Source organism: Citrus sinensis, chromosome 9, assembly GCF_022201045.2.
Source record: "Citrus sinensis cultivar Valencia sweet orange chromosome 9, DVS_A1.0, whole genome shotgun sequence".
In the NCBI taxonomy this organism is placed as follows: domain Eukaryota; kingdom Viridiplantae; phylum Streptophyta; class Magnoliopsida; order Sapindales; family Rutaceae; genus Citrus; species Citrus sinensis.
The window spans coordinates 10,074,068-10,096,334 of NC_068564.1; the positions used below are offsets into that span (position 1 = coordinate 10,074,068).

General features: G+C 33.4%; 1 non-coding gene and 1 pseudogene across 1 annotated transcript; both read left to right on the top strand.

Moving 5' to 3' along the window:
• The window catches only part of LOC112495812 (DNA repair protein recA homolog 2, mitochondrial-like), a 58,000-nt pseudogene that overhangs the window by 23,421 nt on the left and 12,312 nt on the right, over positions 1 to 22,267 (top strand).
• On the top strand, positions 16,632 to 16,740 carry LOC112499049 (small nucleolar RNA R71). Its single transcript, XR_003066576.2, has one exon. It is a non-coding gene; the product is annotated as a small nucleolar RNA R71 (small nucleolar RNA).

Genomic DNA, 22,267 nt, shown 5'->3' on the forward strand with positions numbered 1-22,267 from the left:
ACTTGTGGGTTATGTAGATGGAAGAAAAAGGATGGTACTGTAGACCAATATAGGAAAGGGGTTCCTGCAAAAAATTTATAGTATTTTCCTCATATACCTAGGTTGAAGCGCATGTTTCAGTCATCCGAAATTGCTAGGAACTTGACTTGGCATGCAAATGAGAGGATGGTTGATGGTAAACTCCGACATCCGGCTGACTCACCATCTTGGAAGTTAGTAGTTAAGAAATGGCCGATCTTTGCATCCGATCCTAGAAACCTTCGCCTAGCTCTATCAGCTGATGGAATCAATCCACATAGCTCTCTTAGTAGTGCATATAGTTGTTGGCCAATAATTCTTATTACTTATAATCTTCCACCATGGTTGTGCATGAAACGAAAATTCATGATGTTGTCCTTCTTGATTTCTAGTCCTCAACAACCGGGTTTAGACATTAATGTGTATTTGCAACCTCTTATTGAGGATTTGCAAACTTTATGGGATGTTGGGGTGGAGGCATATGATGCCTACAAAAATGAGTACTTTAATTTGCGGGCTGTATTACTATGGACAATAAATGACTTCCCGGACTACGAAAATTTAGCAGGATGTACTGTTAAAGGATATTATGCCTGCCTATATTGTGGTGTAGAAACACCAAAATGTAGACTTAAACACAGTGGAAAAAATGTATACATTGGGCATCAGCTTTGGCTTCCTCATGGTCATAAATTTCAGTTCCAAGCAAAAGCCTTTGACAATAGTGTATGTGATGAAACCCCTCCAAAACTATTAAACGAGGAGGAAATTTTCCAGTTGGTCGACTCTATTGATAATATATGGGGGAAAAACAACAGTAAAAAGCGTAAAAGTGCGAACAATGATGATCTCGTGTGGTGGAAGAAGAAATCTATATTTTATAATTTAGAGTATTGGAAGCACTTGCTTGTGCGGCATCAATTAGATGTTATGCACATTGAAAAGAATGTGTGTGAGAACATCTACGGTACACTGCTACACATTCCTGGAAAGTCCAAAGATGGAATGAAGTCGAGGATGGATCTCTTGGAAATGAAAATTAGGCCCACCTTAGCACCATAAGTTAAAGGAAACAACAATCGTACATGGCTTTCTCCTGCTTGCCATACCTTAACTAAGGAGGAAAAAACAAGATTCTGTGCAGCTTTGAAAAGTATCAAGGTTCCTACTGGATACTCTTCAAATATTAGGAATCTTGTATCAAAAAAGGACTTTAAACTCCAGGGTCTTAAGTCTCATGATTGTCATGTTCTTATGCAACAACTTTTTCCAATTGTCGTAAGGTGTGTGCTGCCCAAACATGTCAAAGAAGCTATCATTAGGCTTTGTTTCTTCTTTAATTCATTGTGTGCGACTGTGATTGACGTGAGAATGCTAGATGAATTAGAGAAAAAACATCGTAGAGACTTTATGCTTGCTTGAAAAATGTTTTCCCCCTTCTTTTATTGACATAATGGTTCATCTTACTATTCACTTAGTGAGTGAAGTTAGACAATGTGGTCTCGTATATTTTTGGTGGATGCATCCTTTTGAGCGATACATGAAAACTCTAAAAGGCTATGTTCGAAACAGTAACTGTCCTGAGGGTTGCATAACAGAGAGTTATATTGCCGATGAAGCATTAGAATTTTGTGCAGAATACTTGGAAAACATGCCCACAATTGGGGTTCCACCTGGACATGTGCAGAATTTAGAAATTGACAAGCCCATGAGTGGTGGACAAATAGTGGAAGTTGATCGAACTTCATTAGATCAAGCACACTTGTATGTTTTGCATAACATTGAGGAAGTTCAGCCTTATATAAGGTGATGTTATCTAACTTGTGTTGTTTTAGCTTTATATTTGTCAGGTTTTGGTAGTTTAGGAACCTGAAAATTTTGTCTTTTTAACTAATTTTTAGAGAGCATGAGGATTAGTTATAACTTTGCCATCCACGAAAAAATGAGAAGTGGTTGGAAGATGAACACAACCGAACATTTGCAGATTGGCTAACAGATAAAGTTTTGATAACATTAGTTTAATTAATTCCTTTTTTCCTTTCTGTTTCGGTTTGTGCTTGTTTAACATTATATTCATGTCGGTTAATAATAGGTAAATATGTTGACAAAGAACAGTGACATTGTTACTCAAACAATTTGTTGGTTATCCCAAGGGCCTTGTCCTTATGTTTTCCAACATCCTGGATATAACATAAATGGTTTTCACTTTGTTACAAGAGATCGAGACTTAAATAGAGTTACTCAAAATAGTGGAGTGTCATTGGTTGCACAAATAATTTCAGTCGCAAGTTCAAAAGATAAAAATCCTGTCACTGCTAACATCACATACTATGGAGTGATTAGAGAGATTTGGGATCTAGATTATGTTATTTTTAGAATTCCAATAATGAAGTGTGACTGGGTACATACCAGAGGTGGTGTTATGAATGATAGACTCGGATTTACTTTAGTAGACTTGCAACGAATGGGCCATAAATCTGATCTATTTATTTTAGTTTCTCAAGCCAACCAAGTTTTTTATGTACCTGATCAGCTTGATAAGAAGTGGTCAGTTGTATGCCAAATGCTTAGAAGAGGTAAACCCACACAAAGAAGCGAAGATGCAGTGGAATACCCTTCGTTGACTACTGAATTTCCAAGTGCTGATAACATAAACTCTATTGACGATGATGCTGCAATGTACGCACGAGACAGCAAATAGGGAATTTGGGTTGGACCTTGAATATCGTTTCTGTGTTTGTTTGCATGAGCTGTTTGTTGAGTCCTTCTCAAAATGATATATGTTAAGGTTAATACAAGAAGTATTTTATGGTATCTATTATTATTTTATTTTATATTTTTTGGCAGTTGTTATATGGTAATGTATTCTCATCATTTGATTTTGTTCTGCAGTTGTGATATTCATCATGAATAAGGGAAAAAATGTCCCTAAGAGTTCTTTACCTGAGCAATCTGATGCCCATTTTAATGAGTTTTTAGATGAACAAAATGATGGATTTGTTGGTGAGGAATCAGAGTACCATGAGACACTTATCCGTGAAGGATATGATCCTGAAACGCCCTTGGCCGATCATGTCCCTGATCTTGATGAGTTTGGAGATAGGAACGAGGATGAACCTGAGAGCAGCAGTAAACGAAGCAGAGTTGGCACTGTTAGGTCAGAACAAAATAAAAAGAGGAAAAGAAGTGGAAGGTTTGTGGTTAAATACAACAGCCTTGGTGTTCCAGTTGGTGAAGAAGCCATTGAGCTGGCTACGTATATTGGTGTTTTGGCTCGTACATCAATTCAAATCCTCTACAACGATTGGCGTAGAGTTCCAGATGATACGAAGGAGCGTCTATGGGAGTCTGTTAAGGCATAAAATAATTTCCTTAAGACGATTACTCTAGTTTTATTGTTGCTGGAAAAATCTGAAAAATCTTACATTTTGAGAATGAAACTTGAAGGTGTACTTCGTGGTTCATCCTCGAAGTAGGAAGCAAGTACTACAAGCCATCGGAGCTGCATTTCGGAATTTTAAGTACACTCTAATGAGGAACTATGTTTTACCATTTGTTAATGACCGTAAAAGACTTTTCAAGCCACCAGCGCGGTACAGCACGATTGATAAGGAAAGTTGGATTAAGTTTGTAAAGGAAAGACTATCTGAAAAATTTCAAGTGAGTGTCTAATTCAAGTGCTAATAATATATCAATGCTTATGACATTTTTCCTTATGTGTTTATCCATTGTTTGTTTGGTTTTCTTAAGCAGAAAGTTAGTGGTGTGAATAAACTTAGGCGGGCACAAAACAAGTTTAATCATCGCCTAAGTAGAAAAAGTTACGTTGGGTTAATGCAGGAAGTGGTATGTACTGTGAGTTAGTTGCTAACATTTTACCGTTGTTTGGTTAATGCAAATAATGATTGTTACTAACATTTTAACTTTTTATTAACTTTTTTACAATGCTCAGAAACAGGCCTTACTGAAGAAGAAGTGGACAGGAGTGTTCTTTGGAAGAGAGCTCGGTAAATGAAAAACGGAGGATACCACCCCGATGTTGAACCAATTATTAAAAAAATCGTAAGAAATTTTTTGCTTACTACTATAATTCTATTTGTGATTACTTATACTTTGATAACATTGGCTTACTGAATTCTTTTGTGTGGTAGGATAAACTGGAAATGGAAGTTAAGAAAGGAAAGATGCGGTCATCCGGAAAAAATGATATTCTCGCACAATCTTTGGGAAAAGCTCCAAAATGTGGTCATATGCAAGGAGTGGGCAAGTTTGTGACCCCGTCTCTGTATTTTCAAACTTGCTAGAGGCCTGCTGATAGAGACAGGCAAAGAGAGGACCGTCTATGGAGGGAATCAATTAACCGGCAGTTGGAAGAAATGAGAAATGAACTGAGAAAAACACCTCGTCATTCAGATATAGCAAGTTCCAGCTACCCTTGCGTGCCTGGTGAAAACAATAATGTTGTTGGAGATGATGGCATAGAGTCTGTTCAAGCTGAAGCAGTTGCTGAAACAACAAAGGTCAGTTTGTTTACTATTTTTTCTTATTATTTCTAGATTTAGTTTTTTGCTTGATAAGGGTTGTTGTAGTTACTGTTCTTACCTGTTATTTGTGGATTTAGTTTGCTGTATGTTTACTATTTATACATATGTTCTTTCTGGGGTGTCATTTGATACTATTAACTACTTTGTAAGAGAAATTTAGAGTATTTAGAAACTATTTATGCCAATCACACTGAACAATTATGTTTGTAGCAGCCTGATCATTTGAAAAAAAAAAGAAGTAAGGGACACCTAAGAAAGAGACAGACATAGCAGCAAACAAAAATAAGGATACACCTGCCAAAAAACTCTCTGTCATTGCAAGAAAGAGTCCAAGATTGAACCCAACTGAAATCCCAATGGCGATGCCTGATGATTTGTTACGGGGAAAAAAAAATAGCAACCCTAAACATCAAGGCACAAAAAAATATTTGAACTTTGAATCAGCAGAACAACATAATGATATAATAGAGATAGGACATACAGATTCTGTAAAACAGACCAAGGACGAGGGCAAAAAAGTTGCAGTGAAGCCTTTGCCAACAAGGAGGAACACAAGGCATGCAGGAGGAGTACAACGAAACAAGATTCCGTTGCTGCAGTTGTTTGGCACAATGTGTGAAGCTAAGATGTCAAACCAAGAATGGATTCCATATCTACTGGATGATGGTGTTTTCCCTTTGGAAGGGATTAGAGCTCGTATTGGAAGGCGTGACTGCAGTGCAGTTCTGTCAATGGATGCTATAGGAGTAAACGTAATCGAAGTCTATATTGCGTAAGTGATTCATAATCATTCTAGTTTTATGTGTACTTTTTATGGGAGTCCCAATTAATGGACTTTAACATTGTTTGTCTATTGTTTATCATGATGTTGTATGCTTCCATTCTCCCTAAGAAAAGAGGAGTGAAACCATTTGGATTCGTTCGTCCAGGTCTGGTGTCACTAGGCGAAGAACGTAATCCTACTGCATCATTTGACCTTAGGGCACGTGGAGTTTGTGATCGATTGAAAAAAATGAAGAAGGGACAATTCATCTTTATGCCTTATAATCCCTAGTATGCTCCTTTAATACTTTTCAACTCATATTAATTTCTTTTCTTACCTTAATTTACTGAAATTGCTACCTTAATGTTCTTTCTTTTATTATAGTTATCATTGGGTGCTGGTCATCTTTGATGTGTTGAAAAAAGAAGTTTATTATCTCGATTCTTATGGGGGAGATCCTAATGATGATTTAAAAGAGCTCATTAAAGTGTATGTTCAAATTTTTTTATTACCATTGTCAGTATAAAATTACTTTTACATACTTTACAGATACTTTGTTACAAAATTTTTTTTGTATACAGCTCTATGACAATGTTTATAGCACAAGAGGGTAGGGAGAAATGGAATTATAATAAGATGGTCAGATCCGTAAAGGTTTGAACTATTACCTTAACTAAAATTATATATTACCATGCTTAATTGTTATTAAAATGAACTGTACAATTACTGATTGTGAACAGGTCCCACAACAACCAGCAAGTTCAATCGTGTGTGGATTTTACGTCATGAGGTTCATGAAAGACTTAATTAATGACTTCTCTTTACTAATGAACAATGTGAGTTCCTTGATCATAATTTGCTTCATAAAAAAGAACATGTTATGTTTCAAAGTTTCACTAAATATTTATTTTTCATAAATAGTTCAACGGAAAGACAACATATTCTGATGCTGAATTAGATGAAGTCCGTATTGAGTGGGCAAACCATTTTTCTGGAGTACTTGCTGTTATGTGAGGTAACCCTTACCTATTATGTTGTTATTGTGAGTTCATTGATGAAATAAATTAATTTACTACCTATATTTTACTTGGGCAGTTATCTAGCTTATTATACTTCTATGTTGGATTATGATGAAGATGGTGGGTACTGCTGGAGTTGGCTAGTTTTTTTCTTTGTTTGGAAAATATCTCCTGGATATTGATGCAATTTTACACATTTCGGTTGTTCTTAGGTTGGATTTTCACGTTTGGGAACTGCTGGCCTTGTCTAATCAATATTTTTGGCTCCTCTTATGTTGCTGGAAGTGTTGCTGGAAATGTTGTTGGAAATGAACTATGTTGTTGCCTTTGCTCATGTTGGTAGAAATGACTCTGTTATTGGCTTCCTTATGCTACTGGAATTGAACTGATCATTGTTCATTTGTGTTGTACATGCTGCTGGAATTTAGTTCTTAGGTTGTTACTAACACAACTTAAAAGTAATTTTTAACTCCCAAGTATAAGAGTGTCTTGTTGTATTATAACTCGGTGAGTCCGAGGTTGATCCACAGAGAAAAGATTTAATTAGTTTATTTTATTTTAACTAAAAATTGAAATTAAAACTTAAATATAAACAACTTAATTTAAATGAAACCATGAAATTGAACTAGTTAGGGTTATGGATCCACTCTTAGAAGTAAATAAAACTTAATAAATTCTTTTTGCTAATTTTTTTTAGATTTATTACCCAAAATATTAATTATACAAATTATTATTATTTTCCCTTTAATTTTATGATGGATTAAGTATTTATTGTGCCAAAATTTAATTTGTCTACAATAAGTCAAAATACCATTTCACCATGCCTTATATTAAGATCTTAAGAATTTATTGTGCCAAATTCATTTGTTTGTCTACAATAAATCAAAATTTCAAAATATAAAAACATGTATAAAATTAAATAGAAAATAATTTAATTTATAAAAATAAAAATAGAATTTGATTAAATCATATTTATTTCCTAAGAGTTTCACCTTCACCTAACTAATATTATTTAGTTAAGCATAATTAAAATAAAAAGAAGTAGTAAAATTGAATTACTTGTAATTAAAAGTAATAAAAAAAACTAAAATTAGAAATAAAACTAATTTTATTTATCAAAATAATTATACAAAATATTAAAAACACACCTGGAAATCAAGATTACAAGGAGATGGAGAGAATTTGAGAAGAAGAGAGTTGTGGAGAGATGATTAAAACATAAAAATGAGGCCTTATTTATAGAAAAATAAATTCATAATCCAGTGCTTGCGGTCCATCATAGGCATCATGCATGTGCTCCTCACAACCCTTAGATCAAGATCCAATGGCTGGTCAAACTTCAAAAGTCAACATCACACATGGCATCATTTGACTCGTCCGATTTACCCAAAGAACGGTTGAGATTTGGCGGGTTAATGGGTGGATCGGGTCGACCCGAGTACAAAGATTCGGATCCTCTAACTTGCTTTACCAACCATTGCCATGTGGCACAATCATGGCCATTGAATCATGAACGGTTGAGATTTGGTCAAGATTGCCAGCTATCCCATGCACTCATATCTATTGTAAGCTCATTTCATTATCCAATCAGTGCTCAGTCAACAGGAAAAGTCAACTTTTTTTACACAAGCCCAATTTTAAGTCGATCTTGATTGATCTTAAGGTTTTCGGACCTCCGGAATCTAAATTTGACCTCCGTTTATCTGTTTGGAGCCTCGAAGTACGTGAAATTAATATTTTTCCTAATAAACACATAAAAATACAAAAAATTAAATATATTTAAAACATAATTCATAATTCATAATAAATTACATAAACACAAATATAAATTATAACATAAGTATAAAATAACATATTATCGCTTGATAATTAAACAATTTTTAATACTAATCACACCCCCCAACCAGCTTATTGCTAGCCCTCTAGCAATTAAAGCGTTATATTAAATTAAGATTTATAAAATTCACATGCAAGTTAATAGTTGTTCATCTATCCTCTAAATTACCAAATAAATGAACTCTCCCAAATTCCTTTACCACATTAATGTTCACTCATTATCCAGAATATCATCAAACCTTCTTTTGTGCTCAAGTAATTAACGCAATACTTATGGGGCTTCATTAAAAGAAAAATAATATTTTCGTTCTAAAATTCATTAGAAATTATATCTTTAGGCAATAGATTATTCACACATTTTTTTTATATTACATTTCTAACCCGTGTAGCGAGCTTTAGGTCAGTGACTCCCAGACCAGTTGGCCTTAGGGCACTAGGTGTTGAAGCACCCCTACGGACTTAATTACTCGGGTTTCTAATAAACAAACAATATATCTATTACCCATGTAGCGAGCTTTAGGCCAGTGACTCCCAGACCAGTTGACCTTAGGGCACTAGGTGTTGAAACACCCCTACGGACTTAATTACTCGGGTTTCTAGATATAACAAAATTAAAATTTTTTTTTCTTTTTTTTATTTTTTTTAAATATACACTTTCTACTACCTTAGATACGTTTTCTAATAAATCAAAAGAACTAAATACTGTAAAATTTTAACTTACAACCCACTAGTATGTGTCATAATGTGTGTGTGAAGAATGATTCAATAATACCTGTTAAATGAGTAAACAATTAAATAACTTAATAACCAAGTGGAGAGTTCACAAATTTGAGTAATTTAAAGAAAAGGGAACAAAAACAACTTACTATGAATCTCAAAATCAAAATATAATACAACAAGACTATTAGGATGCGTCTCAAAAGTCGTGACTCTTTACACGGCCATCCTAGACAAAAAACAATTTTTTTTTTATTTTTTTTATTTTTTTTAACAAAGAAAAGAAAAGAGAAAAGAGAAAAACAACACACATATTTAAAACATACATCAATTATCCCCACCCTGCAACATAATCTAAACATTATCTTAACATTTTATAATTTTACAGATATGCAAAAAGAAAAGAAAAAAAATAAAAATAAAAGAGAATAATAAAAGAAGAAGAAGAGGAGATCTCACCTGAACTTGATGCAGAAGCTTAAAAGTAAATAACAATGATGAAGAAAAAGTCAATTTTTTTTTTAACAACACCCTTAAGATTAAGAAGATGCGTTTCTAGAGAGACTACATTCTCTATATCCTGCCATCTTCGACTCAAATTTGTCCTAAGTTAGTCTTTACAGAAAAATTTTTTTTTTTTGTTTTTTTTTTGTAAATACATAACCAGAACTAAGATATTCCACAATTATCAACTATTCCCTCCCCCCAACCTGAAAAAGACATTGTCCTCAATGTTTTAAAAGGAAAGAGAAAGAGTTTAGAAGACAGCACATGAACACTACAACAGAAAATATTTACAGACGAAGAGTTAAATCTAAATCGCACTTCTTATTACTGCTACTGTTACCGCTACCATCATCAGTCGACCAATTCAGTGCAAAAGTCTTTGGATCTGGCTTTGGTGTATAAGCTTGCAAAAGATCAAGTAACTCATTAGCAGTAGAAGCAGAGATAAAGAGTTTTTTTACAGAATGTGGAACAAAATGATTCTTTATTGCATGATTAATAAAAGTTAGCAAGCCGTCATAAAAATTATTAACATTTAACAAACCGATGGGTTTTTTATGAATGTTCAAGTGGGCCCAAGATGCAAATGTAATTAGTGCCTCAAAAGTTGCAAGATCTCCTGGCAAGAAAATAAAAGCATCAGCATGATTCATCATTTCATATATTCTCTCTTGCATACTTGATACCACTAATTCTTCTCCAATTGGTGGGCCAGACAAGCACACTAGCGGTTTCATGGGTTTTGTGATAATGCCGAGTACTTGACTTCCTCTAGTAAAAACAGCTTCTGAGACAAGTCTTGATAACCCTCGTTCACCTCCTCCATATACAAGATGCAGTTTCCTCTCTGCTATAACACGACCAAGATCTACAGCTGCCTAAACGAACTCTTTGTACTTTCCATAGTGAAACCGAGAAAGCACACAAATATTTTTGAATTGTTTACTCGAAGATGCTGCCATTGGACTAATTTTTCAAAAACAAGTTGTGAGTGTTTGAGAAATGAGCTCATATTTAAAGATCTTGGTGACATAAATAATGAGAAACAGCTGTAAATGGGTTGGCATATTTGTCAAATGACGAGTAAAGCTCGTGGCTCAATAATGCAAAAACAAACAGTAAAAAGAAAATAATGATTAGAAAAAGCAAATAGTAAAAGAAACTAAATATTTATTAAATACAAAATCATATCGCTAAATGCAATAATGCAAATGATAAAATAACAGTAAAGTAAAATAACAGTGAAGTGAAAGGATTTTTACTGGTAGTTGTGATTTTGGCTCACATCTTCCTCTGGTTTTACGCCCAGTAACAGCTTGAACGCCCTTTATGGGTCGAGGATCGGCTTCCCATCCAGTTTTCTTATAAACTGGCAAACGAGGTCTTTTTGAGTCAGATTCCCAAGACTAAACTGTGCACTTTGTTTTTGGAATAGTATCCACAAATTATAAATCTCACGTTGCACAAATCCGCTTCGATGCGTCTTAAGAGATCGTAAGATATCATCCAACGATTCTTTACTCATGCCATCTTTAACGAATTTAATTTTATCTTCACGAGTATCAGAAACCATTCCTAAATATTTACAATCTGGTCGTTTGCAACCAAGTCTTACACAGTTATGACATTTTGAGCCAAGTCGTTTAGCTCTCCTTTTCTTAGCAAATGTACTTTTACCAAAACCAGGCATGTAAGAAACAAATTGACCAGAAAACTCACCTGCTAATCAGACCTTTGCTTCAATTAACCAACGAATGTCAGAAGGAATGCCATTGATCATTAACAAATGCAGTCGTTCACAACGAACTTTATAAATTTTCCTGAGGGCATTCTGAGGGAGAGAGGGAAAATGCTTATGGAGTTTATGTTGTATTTCTTCCATGTTTGATTTTGGGGTTTCAGTTATTATGGGAAACTGAAGATACCGACTTAAGAAGTCACGGAGTACCGTTATCCGCTATTTATACGGGAAAATAAATCAAAACACACCAAAATCAAATCTGCAAAATCAAATCAAGCGTGAAAGCGAGCAAAAAGAAGCACACAATATAAAAGAAAAATGAACTTACATTCGTCCTCTCATTGAGTTAACCTCAAGCTCCATTTGAAATTCATATATGCCACTCTCTACTGTTCTGAGTTGTCCCTCTAGATCCTCAACATAGGACACGAATTCTGGTGATTGCAGATCCCAAAGTGGATGTGATTTACAGCTTTGTATCAGGCCTCTTAAGTGAAATTTTATACGCAGAAATCTTTTAAGATGTGCGAACAGGTATTTTCTCATTGAAGTGCTCATGATGTAAAATGAAAATTGATGAGAGAATGTACAACTGTCAAACAAACACGCTTACACAAGAAAAAAAATGTTAAAAAAAACTATGTACAGTGCATCAATCTAGAGAAAAAGAAAAAAAATCAAATAATGAAAAGGTAAAATAATAGTAAAACAAAAAAAAAATCATTAAAGACTTAATCAAGAACTGGTGGGTCACCCAAATTAATTTCGGTGTCCTCATCACGTGGGTGATGTTCTAGATATGGTTTTAATCTTTGACCATTAACTTTAAATGTGACACCATTCTTTGGATTCTCAATTTCTATGACCTCATGTGAATATACATTTTTTACAACAAATGGGCCACTCCATTTTGACTTTAACTTCCCTGGAAATAAATGAAGACGAGAATTATAAAGCAACACTTTTTGACCAATCTCAAATATTTTTCGAAAAATTCTTTTATCATGAAATGCTTTTGTTCTTGCTTTAATAATTCTTGAATTTTCATATGCATCATTCCTTAATTCCTCAAGTTCATTCAATTGCAATTTTCGCACATTACCAGCATCATCCAAATTTGAATTAAAAGCTTTAATAACCCAAAGTGATTTATGTTCAAGTTCAATAGGTAAATGACAAGGTTTACGATAAACTAACCGATAAGGTGACATTCCTAATGACGTTTTAAATGCAGTACGGTAAGCCCAAAGTGCATCATTAAGTCTAAGAGACCAATCTTTTCAGTTTGGGTTAACCGTTTTTTTCAAAATTTGTTTTATCTCCCTATTTGCTAATTTGACCATTTGTTTGAGGATGATAAGGGGTAGCAATTTTATGTGTAATTCCATATTTCTTCATTAAAGACTCAAATGACTTATTACAAAAATGCTTACCTCCATCACTGATAATGGCTCGAGGGATTCCAAATCGACTTAAAATGTTTTCTCTTAAAAATTTAACCACAGTTTTACTATCATTATTTCGACAAGAAATTGCTTCAATCCATTTTGAGACATAATCCACTGCAACTAATATATACACAAATCCAAAAGATGATGGAAATGGACCCATGAAATCAATTCCCCAACAGTCAAATATTTCAATTTCAAGTATGGGATTTAAGGGCATCATGTTTCTTTTTGTAATTGATCCCAATTTTTGACATTTTTCACAACTTTTGCAGAATTCATATGTGTCTTTAAACATGATAGGCCAATAAAATCCACACTGTGAAATTTTAGCAGTAGTTTTTTTGAAGAAAAGTGACCACCACATGCTTCAGAATGACAAAAATTAATGACACTACTTACCTCATTATCAAGAATACATCGCCGAAAAATTTGATTTGGACAATATTTGAACAAATAAGGGTCATCCCAATAAAATTTCTTTACTTCAACAAAAAATTTCTTCTTCTCTTGAGCATTCTATTGCAAAGGCATTTTACCTGTAATAAGAAAATTAACAATGTTAGCATACCATGGCATTGAAGTAACAAAAAATAAAAATTCATCAGGGAAAGAATCATTTATGGGTGTTATATCATTGCAGAATTCGGATGTGAGTCTTGATAGATGATCAGCAACAACATTTTCAACACCCTTTTTATCTTTGATGGTAAGGTCAAATTCTTGTAGTAACAAAATCCAACGAATTAGTCTTGGTTTGGCATCATATTTACTCATCAAATATCTCACAGCAGCGTGGTCAGTAAACACAACAGATTTAGAGCCAAGCAAATATGAACGGAATTTGTTTAATGCAAATACAACATCAAGTAATTCTTTTTCAGTTGTAGAATAATTCATTTGAGTACTATCCAAAGTCTTACTCGCATAATAAATCACAAAAGGTTTACCATCCCTTCTTTGTCCTAAAATAGCACCAACAGCAAAATCACTTGCATCACACATTAATTCAAAGGGCAAAGACCAATCAGGAGATTGCATAATAGGTGCAGATGTTAAAAGACAAATTATTTTCTCAAAAGATTTTTGGCAATCATCATTCCATTCAAACGGTGCATCTTTTAATAAGAGGTTACAAAGTGGTTTAGATATGGCACTAAAATTTTTTATAAACCTCCTATAAAATCCTGCATGTCCTAAAAAGGATCGCACATCTCTAATTGTTTTTGGTTGTGGCAATTTAGATATGACTTCGATTTTTGCTTTGTCAACTTCAATTCCTTTAATAGAAACAACATGACCCAAAACAATTCCAGAAGTAACCATGTAGTGACATTTTTCCCAATTCAACATGATTTCTTTTTCAACACATCTTTTTAAAACTTTCTTCAAATTATCAAGGCAATCATCAAAAGAATTCCCAAACACAGTCAAATCATCCATAAAGACCTCTAAACAATGTTCAACCATATCACAAAAAATGCTTAACATACATCTTTGAAATGTTACAGGAGCATTACAAAGCCCGAATGGCATTCTTTTAAATGCAAATGTTACAAAAGGACATGTGAATGTGGTCTTTTCTTGGTCCTCAAGTACTATAGGAATTTGATAATAACCTGAATATCCATCTAAAAAACAGTAGTAGGGATGTCCTGCTACTCTTTCCAAGATTTGGTCAAGGAATAATAATAGAAAATGATATTTTCTAGTGGCTTCATTTAATTTTCTATAATCAATGCACATGCGCCAACTAGATATAATTCGTGTTGGAATTAATTCACCTTTTTCATTTTTAACAACAGTGATTCCAGATTTTTTAGGCACTACTTGTGTAGGACTTACCCACTTACTATTAGAAATAGGGTAGATAATTCCCACATCAAGCAATTTAAAGACTTCTGTTTTGACTACCTCTTTCATGTGTGGGTTTTATCTTCTTTGAGGTTGTTGACATGTTTTAGCATTTTCTTCCAAATTAATTTTATGCATGCAGATTAAGGGATTAATGCCTTTAATATCATTTAAAGTCCATCATATTGCATTTTTATGCTTTTTAAGAACAATAAGTAACTTACCTTCTTGGTCGCTTGTTAAAGTAGAAGAAATCACAACAGGATAAGTTTGTTCTTCTCCAAGAAAAGCATACTTCAATCCTTCAGGCAAAGGTTTCAATTCCATTTTAGGTGCTTCTTGTTGTTCTGTCTTTTCAATACTTCCAAGCTCCTCAAATTTTGGCTCGTCATCATAATTTTGCGAAGTCTGCACAGAATCAAGCAACGAATTTATATTAGAAATATCAAGTTTAAGTTGCTTATTTGACTCAATTGAATTAACTAAACAAACATTAGAAAGTTCAGAAAAATCCCTTTGTTGAATATTTTCCTCGATACAAGATTCAAACAATTCCTTTTGTTCATCAGTATCATCTTCAATCTCATTTTCTTCATTAGGTTGCCTGCACATGTTGAAAACATTCAATTCCAAAGTCATATTTCCAAAGATAAATTCATTAAACCATTCCTACAATTAATCAAAGCATTAACAGTTGCTAAAAATGGTCGACCTAAAATTACAGGAATTGGTTTGTAATTATTCACAATAGGTTCAGTTTCCAAGACAATAAAATCCACAGGATAAATGAATTTATCAACTTGTACTAAAACATCCTCCACTATTCCTTTTGGTACTTTAACTGATTTATCGGCAAGCAAAAGTGTAGTTGAAGTTGATTTTAACTCACCAAGATTAAGTTGAAGATAAACTGAATATAGAAGCAAATTAACACTAGCACCAAGATCTAGTAAAGCATGCTCAATTCTGTGGTTACCAATAATACAAGAAATGGTAGGACAACCAGGATCTTTATATTTCAACTTATTATTAGTAGACAGAATTGTACTTACCTGTTCGGCCATGAAAGCACTCTTTCTTACCTTCAATTTCCTTTTAACAGTGCACAAGTCCTTTAAAAATTTGGCATATGAAGGAACCTGCTTGATTGCATCTAATAGAGCAATGTTAACTTTCACTTGCTTAAAGATTTCATAAATTTCAGAAGAGTGGTTTGATTTCTTTGGTTTATTCAATGCATGCGAAAATGGTGGTTCAGGTGGAATACTAGTTATTTCTTCACTAGGTGTAAGTTCATTTAGTCCTTCCTTACCCTTTGAATTTTCATCATTTTCATAAGGTTCAGGCATAGGTCTATCAACAACCTTACCACTACGAAGAGTTATAACTGACTTGACTTGGTCTGTGGGTGGATTTTGTTGAATTTTAGGATTTGGTTGTGGTTGGGCTGGAAATTTTCCTTTTTCTTGAATGGTGAGTGCAGAAGCAATTTTAGCAAGAGTATCTTTTAAATTAGAAAAAGTTTGTGCATTTTGATTGTTAATAACATCTTGCTTTCTGATGAATGAATGCATTGTGCCTTCCAGATTTTTCCAGGGTGGTGGAACATATGGTGCATAAGGCTGAGGATTTTGAAAATTTTGTGGAGGTGGTGCTTGTGAAGATTGTGCATTATTATTATTCCTCCAACTGAAATTCGGATGATTTCTCCAACCAGGATTATAAGTCTGTGAATATGGGTTTGGTTTATTGAAAGTGTTAATGACATTAGCTTGATCATTTAGACATTCTTTAAATGCAGGCAAAGTGGGACACTCTTGAGTGAAATGATCATTCGAATTACATATGTTACATGCAATTTCTTGAACAGATTTTACTTGATCACTCTTTTTATGCTCCAAAGCTTCAACTTTCCTAACTAGGGATGCAAATTTTGCTTGTAAATCATGATCTTCCCTAAGGTTATGGATTCCTCCACTAGATGGAGATGATTGTTGCTTATTTGTCAATTCAAAAGTTCCAACAGTATCCCAATGTTGTGCATTTTCAGCTAATTGGTCAAGGTAATCTAGTGCATCTTCAGGATTTTTATCCCTAAATTCACCATTACACATCATTTCAACAACTTGTCTACTTTGGGGTATTAAGCCCTCGTAGAAGTAAGTGACCAATCGCCAAGTTTCAAAACCATGATGTGGGCATATGTTAAGCAACTCTTTAAACCTATCCCAACATTGGTATAATGTTTCTCCATTTTTTTGAGTGAAAGAAGTGATTTGCCTTTTAAAAGAATTTGTTCTATGAGGTGGAAAGAATTTTTTCAAAAACTATTCTTGCATGTTATTCCAAGTTCTTACTGATCCAAATCTAAGGTTTTGTAGCCAAGTTTTAGCTTTATCTTTTAATGAAAAAGGAAAAAGCTTTAATCTAATTATGTTCATGCTACAATTTTGGTCCGTGTATGTATTACAAACTTCCTCAAAATCTCTTAGATGCAAGTATGGATTCTCATATTCTAAACCATGAAATGTTGGTAAAAGCTGGATAATACCTGGTTTAAAGTTGAATCGAGATGCTTCTAGAGGAAATACTATACACGACGGTGCTCGAGTTTTGGTTGGATTCATGTAGTCTCTCAAAGTCCTTGGTTGATTCTGATCATGCCCATGTTGAGATTGATTGTCTCCCTGATCAATTTGAGGATTAAATTCGCCCAAAACGTTTTCGCCTTCATTCTCATCCATGATTGGTGGTGGAGATTGAGATCTACGAATTAACCTGCCACTTGAAGATTGAGACCAACGTCTCATGCAATGGTTATGTTATAAAGATAATATTTACACAAATTGATAACAAAATTAAAAAAAAAACAAATAATATAAGTGTACAAAAGAAAATTAAATAACAATTTTGGTGGTTGAACCCACCAATTAACAATAAATTAAGTATAAAATAAATGCAAAATAAAAAAAATGGTGGTTGAACCCACCAATTAAAAAAATACAAAATTAAATAACTGAAAATAAAAGTTAAGAGTTAGTAGTTAGTTTGGTGGTTAAACCCACCAATAAAGCAAAAATAAATAAATACGAAATAAAATAAATGTAGAAAATTAAATAACTGAAATTAAATAAAAGTTAGGAGTTAGCAGTTAGTAAGTTAAGAGTTAGTAATTAGAGTTAGTAGTTAAAGTTAGTTTGGTCCAAATTAAGTCCAGAATATGTCCAAATATGTCCAAAGTATGTCCAAAATATGTCCAAATATGTCCAAAGTATGTCCAAATATGTCCAAGTCTTGATTATTTTGAGGAATTTTGTCTAGGGATTTTATTACAAATTATTTTTAATTTTATGGTCAAACTGTAATTTTTAAAAGTTTAGAATAGCAATTTGGGATGAAGATGAAACGACTGAAAGATGTTGGGGTCAAAGTGTAATTACCAGAAGATTCGGCTAGAAACGGGAAGTGTTGGGGTGAAACGAAAAATATGAAAGATATGGGGACACAAGAGATTTAATAAGGAAAAGGGGGCAAACAAAATTTTACATATAAGAGAAAAATAAAAACGGACAAACAAACCAAATAAAAAAATTTTTCCCCAGCAACGGTGCCAAAAACTTGACACAACTTAAAAGTAATTTTTAACTCCCAAGTATAAGAGTGTCTTGTTGTATTATAACTCAGTGAGTCCGAGGTCAATCCACAGAGAAAAGATTTAATTAATTTATTTTATTTTAACTAAAAATTGAAATTAAAACTTAAATATAAACAACTTAATTTAAATGAAACTATAAAATTGAACTAGTTAGGGTTATGGATCCACTCTTAGAAGTAAATAAAACTTAATAAATTCTTTTTGCTAATTGTTTTTAGATTTATTACCCAAAATATTAATTATACAAATTATTATTATTTTCCCTTTAATTTTATGATGGATTAAGTATTTATTGTGCCAAAATTTAATTTATCTACAATAAGTCAAAATACCATTTCACCATGCCTTATATTAAGATCTTAAGAATTTATTGTGCCAAATTCATTTGTTTGTCTACAATAAATCAAAATTTCAAAATATAAAACATGTATAAAATTAAATAGAAAATAATTTAATTTATAAAATTAAAAATAGAATTTGATTAAATCATATTTATTTCCTAAGAGTTTCACCTTCCCCTAACTAATATTATTTAGTTAAGCATAATTAAAATAAAAAGAAGTAGTAAAATTGAATTACTTGTAATTAAAAGTAATAAAAACAACAAAAATTGGAAATAAAACTAATTTTATTTATCAAAATAATTATACAAAATATTAAAAACACACCTGAAAATCAAGATTAAAACATAAAAATGAGGCCCTATTTATAGAAAAATAAATTCATAATCCAATGCTTTGCGGTCCATCATAGGCTTCATGCATGTGCTCCTCACAACCCGTAGATCAAGATCTAATGGCTGGTCAAACTTCAAAAGCCAACATCACACATGGCATCATTTGATTCGTCCGATTTACCCAAAGAACGGTTGAGATTTGGCGGGTCAATGGGTGGATCTGGTTGACCCGAGTACAAAGATTCGGATCCTCTAACTTGCTTCACCAACCATTGCCACGTGGCACAATCATGGCCATTGAATCATAAACGGTTGAGATTTGGTCAAGATTGCCAGCTATCCCATGCACTCATATCTATTGTAAGCTCATTTCATCATCCAATCAGTGCTCGGTCAACAGGAAAAGTCAACTTTTTTTACACAAGCTCAATTTTAAGCCGATCTTGATTGATCTTAAGGTTTTCGGACCACCGGAATCCAAATTTGACCTCCGTTTATCTGTTTGGAGCCTCGAAGTACGTGAAATTAATATTTTTCCTAATAAACACATAAAAATACAAAAAATTAAATATATTTAAAACATAATTAATAATTCATAATAAATTACATAAACACAAATATAAATTATAACATAAGTATAAAATAACATATTATCGCTTGATAATTAAACAATTTTTAATACTAATCAGTTACAATGCTCTTCTTCTATTTATATTGGACTTGTCACTCTCGAATTTGATTAAATTATGTTTGCTGACAATTATGAAATCTTAGTCAATGTTATCCATTTCATTTTCTTTGTCAGTTAATTTTTAATTGCAATATTAATTTTAATAATCTAATTAATTAGCTAATTTATGAAATATTAATTTCTACTAAATCAATTGCAGGATTGTTATTAAAATGATAATAATTTCATGGTACAAAAAAAATACCCATTTTTTATTAATTATAATTTCAATTTTTGATTTAATTGAAAAAATTCATTTAATTATAATTTGCATTTCGCGCCAAATTTGATTTTCCCGCCAAAAATTCAAAATATGGTGCACAAATTTAAAAAAAAGGGGCCAAATTCAAATTTATTATATTCCCGTCTAAATAAAGTTATGACAATTATGTGACTAAAATTATCTATCACAGATTATGACTGGTATTGTTCTGTCATCAATTCTTGACGGTAGCTACAATGACGGTATGAACAACCGTCATCCACTCCCTACTATGACAGATTTTGTCTGTCATGGTAGGCACTTTTTCTTGTAGTGTCTTTAGATAATCGGGCTGGAGGTTATCTTCCAAGTGGTGAAAAATAAATTGGCACCCACAATGTAGAAAGCATACCTCATGATAGAGTTTGGCAAAGGCTTCTACTATACACAAGAAATTTTTGAATTGGCATGTGAATTCAACATCAACTAAAACCATTAGAACAATCTTTGCCAGCTCAATATATCTAACCTATGATTGATATGCTCAGTTGCTAGTTAGACCAATCAAGCTTATTCTACATACTCTGCTATCAAGCATGCTCTGCAGGCTATATATCAACATCAACAGTATGATCATACTCTCTAACATCCCCTCTCAAGCAAAATGTTCCAGGAAAAACATTGAGCTTGCATCATAGATAATGACAATGACCATAAGATAATGCTTTTGTGAAGATGTCTATTGTCTGATCAGCACTAGGAATATAGCATATATCAATTTGTGTAGCTAATACTTTCTCTTTAATGAAATGAAAATCCAATTCAACATGTTCATCTCGGCATGATAGACTGGATTACTTGCTAAAGCAATGGCCCCTTGATTGTCACACCAAAAAAGAGGAATAACATTTGATTTCAGCTGCAATTCAGAAAGTAAAGCTTGAATCCATAAAACTTTTCTGAGGTTGCTGAAGTTAAGTGTCTATACTCAAAACTTTGTACTAGACCTAGAAACAACATGTTTTTTTGATGACCAAGAAACCAAATTTGGACCCAAGAAAACAACATGAATAGCCACAGAATTTCTGGCATCCTTATTACAAGCCCATTCTGCATCAATGAAACAACTGATTTGCATACTACCATAGTCATAGAATTCTAAGCTAAAGTAACTGGTGCCTTTGAGATAGCTTAACAATCTCTTGCAAGCTTGCTAATGATCAGTAGAAGGATTGGAAAGAAACTGGCTTAATTTGTTAATAGGAAATGTAATCACTGGTCTATTGAGAGTAACATACAGAAGAGCTCCAATTAGATTTCAATATTAAGAAGCATTATCAATAACAGTGCCTGAATTTTGTATAAGATGATGAGAAGTAGCCATAGGTGTTGTACAAGGGTTGTATTTGTCCATATTATGCTTAACTAACAAGCCTGCAATATACTTGGCCTGAGATAGATGAATACCTTTCTTTGTTTTGGTTACTTGTATGCCTAGAAAATCCCAAATCCTTAAGTGCATGTGTATGTCCTTAAGTGCATGTGTATGTTGCATATCAGATATAACTTTAAGAACTAGAGATGAATTAGAGCCAGTAATTATTGAAGAAGTGAACTGCAAATATGAAGTTGTATTTAGATATGACATGTCAGTTTAGATATTCTGAACTGGATGATATGTCGGTTTTGTGACACTAGTGAGGCGTATGACGAGCCTGGTGGATCAGCCGTATAAGTAAGTTGAGCACGTGATATTGCACATGCTTTACTTATCCTAAACGACTGAAGAAAGCTGTGTTTTGAATGAAGCTTTACACGTGTGTTGAAATCAGTTTGAAAGGCTGTTAATGCTGTTAAGATCAGCGGGAAAATTCTGGGTTTTGTTAAGCAACAAACCCAGGTCTGGAGAGCTGGTTTCTGGGGGTTGTTTCTAAGGCAATTCAGGCGTGTATATAAGCTGTCTTCGCTTCATTATTGCGTTGAATCAAGGTGGTGATAGCTTCTTAAACATCTTGTATCTTGTAAACACTGAATCAGTAAATATTTCTTCTTCTCTTTCACAGTGGATGTAGGTCACTTAGTGGCTGAACCACTTAACTGATTTGTGTTGATTGTTCCTCTGTTTTTTACTTTCTTTCATATTTTTGGTTCTTGCTAAGATTGTTCTACATAGCATTTGTTGATCTTCATTGGTTCTTTGATTAAAGCTAAAGTCGAGTGGATCTTGGGGGATTGAGATTGGTTTATTTGTTGGTCTTGATCCAACAAATTGGTATCAGAACAGTCACTGCTTTCTTTAATCTTGGAGATGGGATCAGCTAGGCTTGAGGTGGAAAAGTTCATAGGTGAAAATGACTTTCACCTTTGGAGGCTCAAGATGAGAGCCCTGCTGGTGCATCAAGGTTTGGATGAAGCTCTTGCTGAAGAATCATCTTCAAAGAAGCCAAGAAAGGTTTCTGTTGAAGATCTACCTGATGTGCTGGACAGAGCTCATAGTGCTATAATCTTGAGCCTGGGTGATGGAGTACTTAGAGAGGTTGGTGGTGAGAAGACAGCT